Source organism: Microcaecilia unicolor, chromosome 3 (assembly GCF_901765095.1).
Source record: "Microcaecilia unicolor chromosome 3, aMicUni1.1, whole genome shotgun sequence".
Lineage (NCBI taxonomy): Eukaryota > Metazoa > Chordata > Amphibia > Gymnophiona > Siphonopidae > Microcaecilia > Microcaecilia unicolor.
The window spans coordinates 467,434-483,888 of NC_044033.1; the positions used below are offsets into that span (position 1 = coordinate 467,434).

Consider the following 16,455-nt stretch of genomic DNA (forward strand, 5'->3'; position numbering starts at 1 on the left):
TGAGGATGTTATAATGCTGTTATATCGCTCCATGGTGCGACCGCACCTTGAGTATTGTGTTCAATTCTGGTTGCCGCATCTCAAGAAAGATATAGTGGAATTGGAAAAGGTGCAGCGAAGGGCGACTAAAATGATAGCGGGGATGGGATGACTTCCCTATGAAGAAAGACTAAGGAGGCTAGGGCTTTTCAGCTTGGAGAAGAGACGTCTGAGGGGAGACATGATAGAGGTATATAAAATATTGAGTGGAGGTCACGTGATGTCGTGCTAAAGAGGCAGACGTCGGTGGGTGAGGCTCCCGGTCCCGACCGCCAATTCTACCTAATATAAAGATAAAAAACGGATGCCCCGCGCATGAAAAGCGGAGAGAACGTTAGAAGAACACCTGGTGTGCCTGGAAGGAGATCGGATCAGCGCCGATAACCGCACTTGCGACTCGTAGAGACAAAGAAAAGCTAGCTAAAAGCGGATCCAAGATGGCGGCGAGTAGTAGCGAAGGCCCGAATTCGGTCAGCTCCGCGTGGGTGGCCGAGATCGTGGCAGAGGTCACCCAGGCCATAGATGTCACATTAGACAAAAAATTGCAAACTTTATCCGCCAAGCTTGATAATGTAGACGGCAATGTAGAGGCGCTCAAAGGAGAGTTTACGGCATGCACGCAGCGAGTCTCCGACCTAGAAGATAAAATGAAACAGCTGGAGACGTTGACGGAGAAGCTGCAAAATAAAGTGCGAGACTTAGAAGATAAGGCAGATGACATGGAAAATCGATCCCGAAGGGGAAATCTGAGACTTGTGGGTTTACCCGAATCTCTCCCAGAAGCTGATCTGGGTAAGTTCTTGGAGGAATGGCTGACAAATACTTTAAGGCTATCACAGAATGGGGGGCCCCTTCGAATTGAAAGAGCACACAGACTGGGGCCTCGTAGGGCACCAGAGGACAGACCCAGAGTGGTCATCTGTAAAATCCTAAACTATGCTCACAAGGTGGACATCTTGAGGGCTATTAGAACAAAGGGGCCTCTGAAGTATGAAAATAAAACTGTGCTGTGTTTTCAAGACTTTTCAACAAGAGTGTCAAGTATGCGGAAAGCATATGCGCCGGTATGCACAGAGCTACACAAACGCCATATTCAATTTGCGTTAATGTATCCTGCCCGACTGAAAGTGTTCCAGGAGGGTAAGGCACAATTCCATGACACCCCAGAATCTGCAAAAATATTTCTTCAGGGACTGTCAGAGAATGATGCCAGCACAAGTCGCCATAATGCATCTAATTGAAACTGGGAAATACTAGATGGAACTCTGAATTGAGAACCGGGGATGCTGGAAAAGGAAATAAAATAAGACAATGATGATGTACTAGTCTGGAGGAAAAATAGATGGTGTGCATGAAAGTTTGGAATAAGAACAAAGAATATGGAAGAATAAATACCCTTGTAGAGCGGAATATGAAGGATTACAAAAAGCTACAAAACAGATTTTGTGTATACTCATTGGAAACTCACATAGACATGCATAAAGATAGAAGTGTGCACGGAATGTTATGAAAATGGTGGTAAGAGGCCCAACATGGAGAAAGAAGCCACAAAACTAAATAGAAGGGACGCGATTGAGGGTGCTTTTGGGGCGGCTGGCCTTCCGGGGTTCCATAGAAATCTGTGGGACTCTGGGGGGCTGGGTGCGTTGGAGGCATTCCCTTGTGTTAAAAGACAGAAATGTGATATACTTGTGATACCTGGAAAGGATAAGGAATAAGGATGGGAGGTTTTTACCTGATAGATACGCATCTTTCGAAATGGCATGGTTATGAAAATATTAATATATGAATAGAAACCTGGATAAAAAGTATTCACAGATGAATCATGCTTTGCTTTTGCTGGGCAGACTGGGATTAGATAAATAAGGTGGGGGGGGAGGGGGGGGAGGGGCTGAGAGATCACTCACATGGGCCTTGTCCATTATAGTTAATGGATAGATGTGGGAGGGAGGGGAAGGAAACAAGGGGGATTCAAGGGAAGGGAGTAAGAGGGAGGATACAAAATGAATATGCTTTACCAGATAATGGCAGAGGTGGAGGGGGGAGGGGGGGGAGGGGGGAGAAGAAAGTCATAGGGTTTTCTGTACTAATGTGCTGTATGTGGTAATGTTTTGTGTTTTTTGTTGTGGTGGGGGGGAGGAGAGAAGGAAATGATGGAGGAAGAAGGGGTCGGGGGCTGATGGCTGGGACAGCCCTAGACCAACCATAATATTATGGAATGGAGACAAACTCACAAGGGATGAGGTAACATGAAGCTGTTAAAGTTTATTTCCTGGAATATTAGTGGAGTGTCCTCACCAATTAAAAGGAAAAAAATAATGAGGGATTTGAATAGACATGGGGCAGATATCGCATTTTTGCAAGAGACGCACTTAACAACGGCGGAACATCTCAAATTTGGAGGTTGGTGGGTGGGTCAGATAGCGGAGGTGTCAGCAATAGGAAAAAAGGCGGGATTACTGATATTGATACGGAAGGGTGTAGATGTAGTAATACAACAGACGTGGAAAGATCCACAAGGCAGATATTTGATATTACAGGTATTACTTAATAAAATGCCCGTGTTGCTTTGTAATATATATGGGCCCAATACATACAACCAAAAATGGGTGCGAGGACTAATTGGTAAGATCACTAGTCTAGGGGAGGTGCCACTGATAATGGGAGGAGATTTCAACATGGTACATGATTCCACTCAGGATAAATCCAGGGAACCCCTGAAGGCTAGTAATAATTTAGATAAAGATATTGCATTGTTCTGCACTAGATTAGAATTAATAGATGTATGGAGGATCTTGCACCCAACTGACCGGGACTACACACACTTATCTAGAGCACATGGCACACAGTCTAGAATAGACTATTGGTTGATATCTAGAGAGATGTTTTCACGAGTAGGGGAGGCAGGTATTGGGCCATATAGCATATCGGACCATGCATTTGTATGGTATACATTAGAATTTGGAGAGACTAAAGATAAGCAATACATATGGCGTTTCCCGTTACAACTATATAGAGATCCTCATTATAGAGAACATATTTTTAAAAAATGGGAAGAATATCAATTTTATAATGAAGAATATAAACAACAACCAATATTATATTGGGAAGCAGCAAAAGCGGTATTGAGAGGGGAGACAATAGCATACTGTTCTTTCCAAAAGAAGATGCGAGATAAGGAAATTATACGTTTAGAGAAACGGGTGAGAGCTGCTAGAATTCAATATGGGAGATATCCCACTCCCGTGAATCGCACTCTATTACTGACACTACAGACTAGCTTGAATGAGCTTCTCCATGAAAGGACAATGAAATCCGTCAAATACTATCAATATCAACTGTTTTTACATAGTAATAAGGCAGGCAAGCTCATGTCAAGGTTGATAAGGCAGGCAGGAGGATCAAGGATCATTACCCACATAGAAAAAACAACCGGGGAATTGGTGAGAACTGATAAAGAAATAGCTGAAGTATTCAGTAGATATTATCAACACTTGTATGGTAGGACCCATGAGGAACCCATGGATGGAAATATGTATTTGGATAATTTAACTCTGCCAGAGTTGGGAGAGAGGGAAATAAGCAAACTGAATGAAGATATTACAATAGAAGAAGTAGAACTGGCTGTTAAACAAAGTGCATTATACAAGGCACCAGGGCCAGACGGTTTTAGAGCAGAATTCTATAAGTTGCTCTCTCCCCTGATTATGCAGACATTGCAAGCATACTTTAAATTCTATAAACAAAAAATGGTTTGGAAAACTCAAAATCAAAATAACAATAGGTGTGTCACCCCTCTCAACTTTTAAATCCCTAATCAGGATCTATAATTACATATAACAAAAGAACCTCAAACCACCTCATGGACACCCATCGCTAATTTAGCTAGGTTTGCCATTCAAAAGAGGAGTAAAGTATTATCATCAGTTTGGATTTAACGTTCCCATGGAGTCCTGCGCTATCAGCAATCAGATAAGTGACTTTTGAACTGTTTGAATCAACCAGAGAACAAGAGAACGAGTTCAATGTTGTGAGACTGGATTTTTCAGTTATGAGAAACCGTTGCAGGTTTGAAATACAATAGCAGGCAGGGAGTGAAAGTCTAGGTAGCTGCAAAAGTCCAGGTGGCTGTGAAGGATAATCAGTGGGGGTGTATTTAATAGGGGAGGTATACCCATCTCAACTTTTTTTGATAGTGGAGGGGTGAGGAGTTTTTAGACCATCCGGTTTTCTCAAATAAATTTGAGTTTTTTCGGTTGGCTTTTTTCCTCCACTTCTCCCCACTTGAACCAGTGATAGTACTTTACTCCTCTTTTGAATGGCAAACCTAGCTAAATTAGCGATGGGTGTCCATGAGGTGGTTTGAGGTTCTTTTGTTATATGTAATTATAGATCCTGATTAGGGATTTAAAAGTTGAGAGGGGTGACACACCTATTTTTATTTTGATTTTGAGTTTTCCAAACCATTTTTTGTTTATAGAATTTGAATTACACGGGTTTTGGAGTTTCCCAGCATTTACATATAAAGCATACTTTAAGCAATTTGTGATAGATGGTACTGCACCGCAATCACTTCAAGTGGCCCAGATAGTATTGCTACTGAAATCAGAGAGAGATCCAAAAAAACCATCATCATATAGACCAATCTCGCTGTTAAATGTCGAAATGAAATTATATGCGAAGATTCTGGCCAATAGAATGGCCAGAGTGCTGCCTAAACTGGTTCTAGAACAGCAAGTGGGATTTGTGGCGGGACGCACGGTAGCGCATAATATGAGGCAAATAATGCTGTCCATGGAACATGTAGAAGTAACGAAAAAGCCATCTTTGTTGGTCAGCTTTGACGCTGAAAAAGCGTTTGACCGTGTACATTGGAAATTTATGTTTACAATACTTAAGAGATATGGCTTTTCAGGATTCTTCTTAGACGCCCTGAGAGTGCTATACAGATCTCCTAGAGCTAGGATTCAGGTGAATGGAATGCTATCACCTGAATTTAACATACATCGGGGGACTAGACAGGGATGTCCCCTATCGCCTATGCTTTTTATATTAACAATGGATCCCCTGATTAGAGAAATTATGAACAATGTAGAAATTAGAGGGGTGGAGATAGGGAAACAGATGTTTAAGGTCTCTACATTCGCAGATGACTTGTTAGTGCATCTGGTGGACCCCCGAGTGTCCTTTCCGGCGCTGATGGAGTGTTTCAAGGAATATGGCGAATACTCGGGGTTTACATTGAACCTAGAAAAATCCATTGCAATGCCCACGGAGCATGCCATGAAAGCGAGCTGGTTAGGATCTTTTCCAGTAAAGTGGGAATACAACTCGTTTAGATATCTGGGAATTCAACTATCGAGGTGCACTTGGAATTTATATAGAATAAATATAGATGCCCTATTGGAGCATTGCAGAAGGACTTTGACATCTTGGCAAAAACTACCTATTTCATTACATGGCAGAGTTCAGTTGTTCAACATGGTGCTATTTCCGAAATGGTTATACATTATACAACTGTTACCCTTTAAAATACTGAGGAAAGATTTGAAGAAATTTCAGAGGTTGATCTCGCGGTTCTGCTGGGCGGGGAAAAAACCACGCATGCAATTTAAATATTTGGTAGGAGCGTGGAAATATGGTGGAATAGGCATTCCAGATCTATCCCTATATAATTATGCATGCCTACTTCGACACCTAGGGGATTGGATCCTGGGAGAAGAAAAGTACACGCCCAGGAAATTTGAGGCGGCATACTACTCCCCATGGCACTTTAACTCATTATTGCACTGCCCACAAGTATCCTTGCCAAATAGACTACGACAGAGTAGATTACTTAGAGCAATGAGAGAGACATGGAAATTTTTGACAATGTTGTTGGGGGGCCGAGCAGATGTATCAGATCAACTCCCGATAAGGGGAAATGTTAATTTCATACCGGGAAATGACAATAGTAGCTTTGCTAGATGGGCAGTAAGAGGCCTCACTTTAGTACAACATGTGATAGATGAGGAAGGAAAATTATATAAGTGGGGTGCTTTATTGGAAACGGGAAAAGTAGAGCATAAAGATTTGATGGCATATTTGCAATTAAGACATTACATAAGGACTATAGAGGGAGGGGCCTTGATCCCGTCTTTGGGACTAAAATTACGGGGGTTCTTTGACACATTTCAAGAAGGGGAACTTTCAATATCAGGGTTGCATAGGGCAATACAAAGGGAGGCTAGAGAAAGGACATTTGAGGACCTTGTCGCCAGATGGACTCCAGAAGTAGCAGGGAGACTGGAACCATTGAAACTAATAAAGAGAATTCCAGAGATTTCGACTAATGCAACCCTGAGGGAATGTCAATTTCGAATTGTACATAGGGCCTACTTTACACAGGAGAGATTATTTAAAATAGGAGCAGTAGATTCACCTATATGCCAAAAATGTAAAAAAGAGACTAATTCTTTGTTTCACTCCCTATGGGAATGCTCTCAAACAAAAATTTTTTGGAAAGAGATATTTGGATACTTAGCACAGTTAACTGGATGTGTGGTTAGGCTTTCACCAAGGGCCATATTGCTAGATTGCTATGAAGATTATCATTTAGAGAAAAAAGCATACACGCTATTAATGCGGAAAGCAGGAGTTCTAGGGAAGAAAGTGATCTTAGGAGTGTGGGTGGGAGATGAGGCCCCATCTTTTTGGGTGTGGAGAAATAAATTTCATGCCTTAATGGCTTTTGAACATAGATATGCCAAACACATACCCAAGAGGTTGAAGCAATTCCATGAAGTATGGGGAGCATACGTGGATTCTCTGCCACATAGAGCAAGAAGTTTGCTGCTAAATGTGGGTTGAGAAATGTAGGACTAAAAAGAGGACACTCCAGGAAGACAAATGATTTGTATAGGAGGGGGGATGAGGTCCCCCCCCCCTTTCCTTTTTTTTTTTTTTTTTGTGATGTGTCTTAGATGGTAGTGATTTGGGGTTTAATGTCAAATAAAAATTGATGCAGGGAGATGGCGATTGGGTGGGAACGGGAGGGAGGGAAAGGAAATAAGGGGGAAGACAAAGGATGCTAAATGGAAAATATACTGGACACATTATAAGCTAGAGACATTGATGGGAGTTTTAAGTATATATTCATCTTGTTTCCAGCGTAACTTTGAGCTCGCAATAGGCTCAATAATGCCCAGCTGGTGGGCGATCGATGAGGTGGAGTGGGAGCTGGAAATTTGAAGATAAGTGTGAGCTGAATATACGTATTCCTATATAGTTATGCCTGTTAAATTATTTTAGTTGATTGAATTGTTCAAACACACTGTTTCCAGGGGAGGGAGGGAGGGAGGGTGGGGGGAGGGAGGAGAAGAGGAAAGGGGGGGAAAAATTTGATGACTACAAGGAACAAGCTGTTGTGGGGAGGGGCTAAAATATTAATTTTGATGACAATTATTATGGATGTATACTGATGACGTTTGTGATACAATGCTTTTGTATGCGATATAGTGAAATTGTATATTTGTTTTGGAATATGTCATCAATAAAAATTGTTGAAATAAAAAAAAAAAATATTGAGTGGAGTGGAACAGGTGGATTTGAAGCGTCTGTTCACACTTTCCAAAAATACTAGGACTAGGGGGCATGCGATGAAACTACAGTGTAGTAAATTTAAAACAAATCGGAGTAAATATTTCTTCACCTAATGCATAATTAAACTCTGGAATTCGTTGCCGGAGAACGTGGTGAAGGCGGTTAGCTTGGCAGGGTTTAAAAAGGGGTTAGACGGTTCCTAAAGGACAAGTCCATAAACCGCTACTACATGGATTTGGGGAAAATCCACAATTCCAGGAATAACATGTATAGAATGTTTGTACGTTTGGGAAGCTTGCCAGGTGCCCTTGGCCTGGATTGGCCGCTGTCGTGGACAGGATGCTGGACTCGATGGACCCTTGGTCTTTTCGCAGTGTGGCATTACTTATGTAACTGCCTTTACCACATTCTTTGGCAACAAATTCCAGAGTTTAATTATACGTTGAGTGAAGAAAAATTTTCTCCAACTCGTTTTAAAAGTTACTACTTTGTAGCTTCATTGAATGCCCCCCTAGGAACTGGGCAACAATCTGGGAAAGGGGGAGCCTGTACTGAAAGTGACTCCACCTTAACTGGGATGGAACCAGGCTGCTGGCACTTTTAAATAGGAGATACAGTAGCTTTTAAATTAAAATGGGGGGGGGGGGGGGGGGGTGAGGGGAGAAGCCCAAGAGTTCATGGTTCGGTGTGGAGTCTGTTTGAAGGATACTATTGAAACAGGAGTGTCTAATGTGAAAACAGAGTAAAGGATGCAAATTATCCCAATCAACTTCAAAGCATCTTGAAGATGCAAGGAGAAACACAATTTGAAGTGCCTGTATACAAATGTTAGGAGCCTAAAAAGATGGGAGTATATAGCACTAAATGATGAGGTAGACATAATAGACATTTCAGAGACTTGGTAGGAGGAGGACAATCAATGGGACACAGTGTTAACACAAATTATATCGCAGTGATAGAGGTGATCATTTTTTTTTTTTTTTTGGGGGGGGGGGGGGAGGTTTGTGCTATATGTTAAAGAGTAAATTGAGTCAAACAAAATAAACATGCCACATGAAACAGAGAGCAGAATGGACTCACTATGGATAGAAATTCCACGTGTGAAGGGAAGGAGTATTATTGTAGGGCTGTACTACCAACCACCAGGCCAGAATGAACAGACAGATAAAGGAATGTTAACAGAAATTAGGAAAGCTGGCAAAGTGGGCAACAGTATAATAATGGCTGATTTCAATTACCCCAATATTGACTGGATAAATATTACATCAGGGAGTACCAGGGAGATAAAATTCCTAGATGTAATAAATGATTGCTTCTTGGAGCAACTGGTCCAGGAACCGACAAGAGGGGGAGCCATTTTAGATCTAGTCCTTGGTGCAGTGAATGAGCGTTAATGGTGTTGGATCCACTGCGAAACAGTAATGAAGACATGATCAAGTTTGAGCTACTATGTGGAATGAAGCCACAAAGAAAATCTACTGTAACAGCATTTAATTTTCAAAAGGGTGACTATGATAAAATTAGGAAAATGGTTAAAAAAGCTAAAATGATTGGCTTCAAAGGTTAGGACATTAAATCAGGCATGGATGTTGTTTGAAAATACCATTTTGGAAGCCCAGACCAGATGCATTCCATGTATTTACAAAGGTGGACAGAAAAGAAAGCAACAGCCAGCTTGGTTAAAGCACCTTAAAGCAATACCATTTGTAATTCTGTTACCCGGAAATTGCAATCGCCATTACGCCAAATATAAGCCACATTGAGGCTGCAAATTGGTGGAAAAATGTAGGATACAAATGCTACAAATAAGTAAATGGTTAATAGGTAAAGTGAAAATGGAATGGCTATTAGAACCAAAAGAATGTCCTTCGAAGAATGGAAAAAGGACCCAAATGAAGAAAATAAGAAGCAACATATGCACTGTAAGCAAGATGCAGAGCAATGATAAAGAAGGCTAAAAGAGAATATGAAGAGAGACTTGCTGCAGAGGCAAAAACTCACAGTAACAACGTTTTCAGGTACATCAGAGGCAGAAAGCCCACCAGGGAATCTGTGGGGCCGTTGGATCATGAAGGAGCTAAAGGGGCACTCAGAGAGGACAAGGCCATAGTACAGAGATTGAATGAATTCTTGGCTTTAGTTTTTATCAGACCTGCCAAGTCTCCTGCATTGTGTACATAAGTATTGCCACACTGGGACAGACCAAAGGTCCATCAAGCCCAGCATCCTGTTTCCAACAGTGGCCAATCCAGGTCACAAATACCTGGCAAGATCCCAGAAAAGTGGGAGACTCCCGCTTTGGTGAGTCATCTCCCACACTCCTATCAAAAGGGGGAATTCTCCCACTCAGCGCTGACACTGCACCATTGCACCACCACTGCTGCTGCTCCTGATGAACAGCAGCTGTGGCAAAACAGCAAGCGCAGGGCCACAGCCTTCAGGCATGTGCTATCAGCTCTGCTGGTCCCCTGTGACATCAACTTCCCGTTCCAGGGCAGAGGACTGGCAGAGCCGATAGCACCTGCCTGAAGGCCACGGCTCCACGCTTCCTATTTGATGTTTTCTTGCACTGCTGCTGTTCATCAGGAAAAACAGCAATGGCCAGCCCAGGATAGACAATGCCTTGTAAGGGAGGGAGGTGGTGTGGAGAAAGAGGCAAGAGATGCTGAATGGAGAGAGGGGAGGAAAATGATATAAAAGTAGGGACCTGGATGGAAGAGAGCAGGGCCGTGCCGATGCGGTAAGCGCCGCAGGGGGGCGCCCACCTCTGGAGGGCGCCACCGCGGTGCTTACCCTCGCCCCGCGCCCCCGAGGACTTTAAATTACCTCGGTCGCAGCCGCTGCAGCAGCGTCGGTGAAAGCGCTGCCGACGTCTCCCTTCCCTTGCACTCATTGGTTCCCTCAGTGTCCCGCCTTCTTCTGATGTCAGAAGAAGGCGGACACTGAGGGAACCAAGAGCGCGGTGGGGGCGATGCGCCCCGGGTGTCAGCGGGTGGGGGGGTGCTCCGCTCCCGCTGCTCCCACCCTACCTTCTTTTTAAAAAAAAATCAGTAAAGCGGCGTGGCAGGCAGCGCAGCTTCGCGTCTGCCCTGCTTGTAAAACAAGTAGATCTCCTCATCGGGCCTTCGCTCACTGGGTCCCGCCCTCCTCTGAGGTAACTTCCTATTTCCTCGAGGGCGGGACCCAGTGAGCGAAGGCCCGACGAGGAGATCTACTTGTTTTACAAGCAGGGCAGACGCGAAGCTGCGCTGCCTGCCACGCCGCTTTACTGATTTCTTTTTTAAAAGAAGGTAGGGTGGGAGCAGCGGGAGCGGAGCACCCCCCCCCCACCCGCTGTCATCTCGACGGAGCTGGTAGTCGGGTCGGATCAGGGGTGCCCAGATGGCAGATGGGAATGGGGTGGGGAGCCCAGATGGGAGAAGGGGATGGGGTGCCCAGATGGGAGAAGGGGATGGGGAGGGGAGCCCAGATGGCAGAAGGGGATGGGGTGCCCAGATGGGAGAAGGGGATGGGGAGGGGAGCCCAGATGACAGAAGGGGATGGGGAGGGGAGCCCAGATGGCAGAAGGGGATGGGGTGGGGAGCCCAGATGGCAGAAGGGGATTGGGTGGGGTGCCCAGATGACAGAAGGGGAGGGGAGCCCAGATGGCAGAAGGGGATGGGGTGGGGTGGGGAGCCCAGATGGCAGAAGGGGATGGGGTGGCCAGATGGGAGAAGGGGTTGGGGTGCCCAGATGGGAGAAGGGGATGGGGTGCCCACATGGGAGAAGGGGATGGGGAGGGGAGCCCAGATGGGGTCTGGGGCTGAAAGGGGAGGCCCTAATGCAAGGCATGTGGATGAAGGGAGCTGGAGCTGGAACTGGGGGCTGAAAAGGAGGGTAGGTGGGATAAGGGGGCTAGTACTGGGACTGGGGGCTGAAAAGGGACAAGAGCTGAAACTGTGGGGACTGGGGGCTGAAAAGAAGACAGGGAGAAGTGGCTGGGGCTGAAGCTTGGGACTAGTGAGAGAAAAGGGCTGGGTTTGAAACTGGGGGCTGAAAAGGGGACAGGGAGAAGAGGCTGGGGGCCGAAGCTCAAGACTGGTGGGAGAAAAGGGCTAGGGCTGAAACTGGGGACTGGTGGGATAGTGGGGCTGGAACTGGGGGCTGAAAAAAAGGGGCAGAGAGAGGGGACAGATCCTAGATGGAAGGGGGAGTGAGAGGGAGGGCAGACCTTAGATGGATGGGAGAGGGAGGGCAAATGGTGGATTGAGCGGACAGAGAGAAAGGGCAGACAGTGGATGGAAGCGATAGAAAGGGCAGACAGTGAATGGAAGGGGGAGAGAGAGGGCAGACAGGGGCAGATGGTGGATGGAAGGTGCTGAGATAGAGGGCAGATGTAGATGGAAGGGGCAGGGAGAGAGGGCAGACATTGGATGAAGGGGACAGCAGAGAGGGCAGACACTGGATGGCAGAGAGAGAACAAAGACAGATGCTGGATGGAAGGAAGGAAGACAGTGAAAAGAAGATGAGGAAAGCAGAAACCAGAGACAACAAACTGTAAATAAAATATTTACTTTTATTTTTTTTGCTTTAGGATATAGTAGTATTGTAGCTGTGTTAATAAATGTTTATAATAGGTAATCTTTTTATTGGACTAATTTTAATACATTTTGACTAACTTTCGGAGAACAAAACCCCCTTCCTCAGGTCAGGATAGGATACTGTAACAGCACTATACTGTATTGACCTGAGGAAGGATGTTTTGGCCTCTGAAAGCTAAATGTATTAGTCCAATAAAATGGTATTATTTTATTTTCTATATTTGTTTTATTTCTATTTGTTAATTTGTAAAGTGGTGATTGGTTCTTGTTAGTTTTTTTCAAATTTACATCTGCAGTCTTTATATTTTGCACAGTACTAGGGGACATTTTCTGTTTCTGTGGTGTTGCATTGTATGCAGAGTCTGGCATCTTGGGGGTTCAGTTTAATTTTTGTCTAGCGTTTGGAATATGTCCACTTTGAGAATTTACATCTGCTATCTTATTTTGCAATGTATAGCAATTTGTTTCTAAGAATATTGCTGACAATTCCTGTCAGTGTGGCAAGTGGTGAGCGATCATTTTCACCGGGGGGGGGGGGGGGGGGGGGCGTGATCATTTTCACGGGGGGTAGGGGCGCCAACTGATAGTCTGCAGGGGGGCGCCAGAGACCCTAGGCACGGCCCTGGTAGAGAGAGAGAGGTGATGAGGGGTACGAAAGAGGGGACACCGGTGGAAAAGGGCTGAAGATGCTGGGGAGACCCTGGATGGAAGGATAAAGAGAGAAAAAGATGACTGATGGAAGGAAGGAAAGAGGGAAAATGCTGGAAGGATGGGGACAGAAAGAGGAGAGACGCTGGATGGGAGAATGCAGAGGGAAGACACTGGAAGGATAGGGAGAGAAAGGGAAGATACTGGCTAGAAGGGTAGAGAGAGAAAAAGGAGACACTAGATGGAAGGATGCATAAAAAAAGAGGGGGAGACACTGGAAGGATGATGAGAGAAGAGGGGAGACACTGGATGGAAGGGTAGGGGAGAATGAAGATGCTGGATGGAAGGGGATGGAGAGAAAGAAGATGCTGAATGGAAGGATGCATAGAGAAAGAGGGGGAGATACTGGATAGAAGGGTATTGAGAGAAAAGAGAAGGGTAGTGAAAGAAAGAAGACACTGGATGGAAGGATGCAAAGAGAAAGAGGGGGAGACACTGGAAGAATGAAAGAGGGAAGACGCTGGATGGAGGAGTAGGAAACGAAAGAGGGGGACATGCTGGATGGAAAGGAGGAGAGGATAGAGTTAGTGAAAGACTGGAACATATGAGGAAGAGAGAGGGGAGAACAAGGGTAAGGGAAAGATGAAAAGCCATAGGTAGATGAAGTAAAAAGAGGGAAATTAAAGACTGGATAGTAAGAATAAATTAAATCTGGACAGAGAGGCAGAAAAATACATTGAAAACTGAAAGAAACGAGGGGGGGGGGGGGAGAGAAAAATGATAAATGGACAGGAAACTCTGGCAAGAGAGTTTAGAGAAGACAAAGGAAAGCAGAAACAAGAGAATGGGAGCAAACAATTGGAAAAAGTAAATAATCAGACAACAACGGTAGAGAAAATAATTTTATTATTAATTTAGGATAAAATAAGTACATAAGTAATGTCACACTTGGAAAAGACCAAGGGTTCATCGAGCCCAGCATCCTGTCCACGACAGCGGCCAATCCAGGCCAAGGGCACCTGGCAAGCTTCCGAAACGTACAAACATTCTATACATGTTATTCCTGGAATTGTGGATTTTTCCCAAGTCCATTTAGTAGTGGTTTAGGGACTTGTCCTTTAGGAAACCGTCTAACCCCTTTTTAAACTCTGCTAAGCTAACCACCTTCACCACGTTCTCCGGCAATGAATTCCAGAGTTTAATTATGCGTTGGGTGAAGAAATATTTTCTCCGATTTGTTTTAAATTTACTACACTGTAGTTTCATCGCATGCCCCCTAGTCCTAGTATTTTTGGAAAGCATGAACAGATACAAATAAAATAGAAAATAAGATGATACTAATACATTTCTGACTAGTCTTCAGAGACCAACACTTCTTTCCTCAAATCATAACAGCAGTGATCTGACCTGAGGCAGGAGGTTTTTGGAAAAAGGTATTAGGTTAATCTATACTATCATCTTATTTTCCATTTTCAAGTGCCTGATCTGAATATATGCAAGAGGTCTGGCAATGGTGACTGAAGCATGCTGCCAACTGCTGCACTGCTCAAACAGCATGGTAGGGGGTTCATGCAGTGGCTCTCGTCAGCTAGCGGGGCTTGGGCGTCTCTGCCAGTGATTCAACCAGTGACACAATTTTGGGTGGGCTTAAGCTCAAAGTGGGGAGGGGGAATCGAGGCTCCCTTGTGGTTATACTCCTGAGGGGACTAGATGCTGGATAGGGGGTATAATAGAGTGAACTGAAACACTCCCTCTTACCCAGTCCCAGCGGTCACTGGTGTACTTAAAATATTTTCTGCAAAGGCTGTGGGACTGAGGTGTGTCAGGGGGCGGAGCCATGAGGTACAGTGGGCAGTACCCAGGCAGGGTGTGGTGGGTCTGGGGGCATGTACTAAAATCTCCATCTCGGGACCCCTCGGCTGCTCTGCTTTATAGAAGATGATGTAAGAGATCTACCTGTGCCAGAAATGGTTTTAAAGGGTGATGATGGGAAGGGAAAGGGAGGATGGTCTCAATTTTAGTTTGGTCTGCATGTTTTATGTGGTCCCCTATTTAGTTTCAGGTGAGCGTCTGTTCATGATCTGCTTTTGTGACTGAGGTGAAGGATTCTGCTGGCATGCTGTGTCTGTTGTAATCAATACAGGACATGCCTCGACAGGACCTAGCTACCAGAGGGAGCTTCTAGGGTGGAGGACTGCTGTAAATCTGCCCCTGACCGCTTCATAGCAGACCTCAGATCCCACCTAAACTTCATGCTACAACAAGGTCTCTTCCCCGAGGAATATAGTAACATACTACTCATCCCAATACCAAAAGACACCAAGAAAAACACAAATGATCTCACCAACTATCGCCCAGTTGCATCCATCCCACTAGTAGTCAAACTGATGGAGAGCTTGATGACCAAACAGCTCACCGACTACATGGACAAATTCTCAATACTACACGACTCACAATCAGGATTCTGTTCCCACCATAGTACTGAAACTGTCCTAGTCACTCTCCTGGCCAAATTCAAGCAGGAAATAGCTACAGGTAAAAGCATACTTCTTCTCCAATTCGACATGTCGAGCGCATTTGACATGGTAAACCACAATATACTAATAAGACTCCTTGACCACTTCGGGATTGATGGTAATATACTCAATTGGATCAAGGGTTTTCTAACCTCCAGAACATGTTAAATCAAATACAAACATATCATCACCGTGGAGAGCAGTCTGCAGAGTACCTTAAGGATCACCACTGTCACCAATACTCTTCAACATATTGATGATCCCACTGACAAAGTCTTTATCCAATCAAGGCCTCAACCCATTCATCTATGCAGATGATGTTACAATCTACATTCCTTTCAGACATGACTTGTCAGAAATAACCAATGAAATCAAAGCAGGTCTGAATACCATGGACAAACTCATTCCAATTGAAACTGAACACTGAAAAAAACACATTGCCTCATCCTCTCATCTCAACACAACAAAAACAAACCCCAGAACACACTCTCCCCATCTCAGACAGCCTCAAAATACTGGGTGTCACACTTGACCGCAACCTCACTCTTGAGAGCCAAAAAAACTCTGTAACAAAGAAAATGTTCTACTCAATGTGGAAACTTAAACACGTAAAACCTTTCGTCCCAAGGGAAATATTTCGAACCTAATACAATCAATGGTTCTAAGCCATGCAGATTATTGCAATGGAATCTATGCGGGATGTAAAGAACTCACAAAAAAACTCCAGACTGCCCAAAATACAGCGGCCAGGCTGATATTTGGTAAAACACGTTTCGAAATTGCCAAACCCCTCCGAGAAAAGCTACACTGGCTTCCAATCAAAGAACTGATCACCTTCACAATCTGCACCCTGGTCCACAAAACTATCGACGGTGTAGTCCCAGGATACATAATAGACCTTACTGACCTACCAACCAGAAACAGATCCAGATTATCTCGCACATACCTAAACCTCCACTACCCAACTTGCAAAGGACTCAAATACAAAACAACCTACGCATCAAGTTTCTCCTACATAAGTGCACAATTATGGAACGCACTCTCAAAAGCTGTGAAAACAATCCACGACCACCTAAACTTCAGAAAATGAC

The 16,455-nt window shown here is 44.4% G+C and overlaps 1 protein-coding gene across 1 annotated transcript in view; it reads left to right on the forward strand.

Annotated features, from left to right (window-relative positions):
• The window catches only part of GNMT (glycine N-methyltransferase), a 73,148-nt gene that overhangs the window by 30,081 nt on the left and 26,612 nt on the right, over positions 1-16,455 (forward strand). The window lies entirely within an intron of this gene.